This window comes from Lycium barbarum, chromosome 4 (assembly GCF_019175385.1).
Source record: "Lycium barbarum isolate Lr01 chromosome 4, ASM1917538v2, whole genome shotgun sequence".
Taxonomy (NCBI): domain Eukaryota; kingdom Viridiplantae; phylum Streptophyta; class Magnoliopsida; order Solanales; family Solanaceae; genus Lycium; species Lycium barbarum.
Window position 1 is genome coordinate 55009758 of NC_083340.1, and position 2800 is coordinate 55012557.

Genomic DNA, 2800 nt, shown 5'->3' on the forward strand with positions numbered 1-2800 from the left:
TCACAAATACCGGAAGGAATTCCCCTAATATCCGCAATAGTCCACCCAATAGATCTTCGATAAGCCCGCAACACTTCAAGCACCTTTTGAGTTTGTTCCTCATTTAACAAAGATGAGAGAATAACCGGTAAAGTATTATTTGGGCCAAGAAAAGCATACTTCAAATGAGAGGGAAGTATCTTGAGCTCAAGTTTTGGCGGCTCAATAATCGAAGGCTTAGCCGGAGGAGTGGTTCTTTTATCAAGATCAAGAGATAATTTCTTCGGTTCATAACAGTACGAACCCCGTCCAATGAGAGAATTAACTGTTTCAATATACCCCTTCATGTCATCAGCCTCGAAGTTCACCAAAATAGCCGAAAGTGTTTCGTCAAAGTGCTCCTCCTCTAACTTATGATCCACCGCTTCGTCTATCACATCGAAAGAATCAATGACCGAAATGCTCTCATAAGCACTAGGCAATTTTAACCCTTTGCTAGCTTGGAAAGTTACCTCTTCATTATTGACCCGAAATTTTATTTCATTATTTTCTGAGTCCGTTAGAGCTTTCCCGGTAGCAAGAAATGGACTTCCCAAGATAATTGGGACTTCTTTGTCAATCGCACAATCAAGGATGACAAAATCTGCCGGTAATAAGAATTCCCCCACTTTAACAAGGATGTCATCAACAACCCCTACCGGTCTTTTGATGGTTTTATCGGCCATTTGGAGACGTATGCTCGTTGGTCTAGGTGTTCCCAAACTGGCTTGCTTATATATGGCTAGTGCCATCAAATTAATACTAGCCCCATTGTCACATAAAGCACGAGCGAAATCATGATGACCGATGGTGCAAGGGATAGTGAAAGCCCCGGGATCTCCCTTCTTCTCAACATTTGATGACGAAATAATAGCGCTCACACGGTGGGTGACTCCTACCGTATCATGCTTGATTGGTCTTTTCTTCGTCAACAAATCCTTCAAGTATTTAGAAAATCCCGATATTTCTTGGAATGCATCAAGAAATGGGATATTCATTGACAACCCTTTCAATTGGTCGTAGAAGCGTTGGCACTTGGCATCCCCCGTTCTTTTCATCAATCTTTGTGGGAGCGGGGGAGGAGATTTATATGTTTGGGTCAAGGGTTTAATTGCCCCCGTGACCTTGCTCTTTTGGGTGCTACCATCGGTAGCTTTTTCATCACTTGCCTCCTCGTCACCCTTTAGACCATTAGGGTGTGCTTCCTTCTCTTTCTCAATAATAGTAGGCACTTCAATTGGTGCCTCTATTTCTTCTTCAACTTCTTCTTCAATAACCTCATCAACAATCGGCTTGACAATGATAGATTCAACCACTCTCTGACTTACCGCATTAAGGATCTGTCCACTTCTAGTAGAAATAACTTTGCATGAGGTAATGTGATCACCTCCACTACCCCTTGGGTTCAGAATTGTGTCGCTAGGAAGGCCCCCTCTTTGTGGTGGATGTTGCTCACGAGAAAGATCTCACATTTGTGACTCAAGTTTATGAATCGAAGCGGTGTGAGAGCCTACCACTTCGGTCAATTTTTCCATCTTCTTGTCACTCTTGTGCTGGTTGTCCAATATCTTTTCAAGCATAGATTCCATTCGAGAGGTCCCTTGATCATTGGAAGGACCTTCTCGCCAATTTTGAGAGTTAGAAGTACGACCCTTTGGTGGAACATAGGCATTGGAGTTCCGATTACCATAATTATTGTTGTTGTAATCCCTCCTGTCCGAACCACCATATTCATTTCGGCCATATTGATTGATTTGTTGTTGGGGTCTCCATTGCTTTTGATAACCCCCCTGAGAGTGATCGATATAATTAGCATCCTCACGTTGTGGCTGCCCCTCTAGATAAGCTTCTTCTGAGACTTGGTACATTCCGAGAGCATGAGATGGCATTTCTTCGACAACATTCACACTTTTAGCTTCTTTTTTCATAAGCCTCTTTGACAATAAATCCACGGTGGTTTGCAATTGAGCAAAAGCATGATCTCGCTCATGATTTTCTTTAGCTATCGTGGCAGCAGAGGGACTGCCATATGACAGGATTTTGACTATCACTTGAGTGCCAAGCTTGATTGTGGGTGGTGAGCTTATCGAGCAACCTGGTGATGCTGACAAATGATTTGTCCATGAGGCATCCCCCAGCTGCAGTGTTGACAGCAATTTGATTCATTGTATCTAACCCCTTGTAGAAATTTTCGGTGAGAATAGCATCCGGAAACCCATGAGTTGGAGATTGAGCTAGATAGTACTTGAAACGCTCTCATGCCGAATATAATTGTTCCCCCGGAAGTTGTTTGAACTCAAAGATCTTATCCCGAAGCTCAGCCTTTTTTCTTGGTGGGAACCACTTCTTCAAAAATATATTGGCTAACTCGCTCCAAGTATGAATAGAATTGCTGGGGATCTTTTCATACCATTCCCTTGCTTGGCCAGCCAAGGAATATTTAAAGACCCGTAACCGAAGTGCATCAGCAGAAACAACACCTTGGGATTGTTGAGCACACACATGCAAGAAGTTCTTGAAATGCCGGAGTGGAAAATCCTCCGAAGAATTTCGGAAATAACCTTCAAGTTTCAGCAGCTGATAGATAGAACTATCAATTTTGAAAGTAGCATTTCCAGTTCTGGGAGGAATCACAGCAGAAGCATAATCAGCTTCATTGATGAATTCCGCAAATATATTCTCTTCCTCATCCTCTTCTGGTGCAGGTGGATTCACTTGGAGTCCACCTTGGTTTCCCTGATTCCGATTCTGTCTTCCTGCCATGCTCACCTGGTTCACCACA

General features: G+C 43.0%; 1 non-coding gene across 1 annotated transcript; it reads left to right on the top strand.

The window, feature by feature from the left end:
* The first annotated feature begins 2230 nt into the window (after positions 1 to 2230).
* LOC132638987 (small nucleolar RNA R71) lies at positions 2231 to 2336 on the top strand. The gene has a single exon (XR_009582038.1). It is a non-coding gene; the product is annotated as a small nucleolar RNA R71 (small nucleolar RNA).
* Positions 2337 to 2800: the final 464 nt, after the last annotated feature.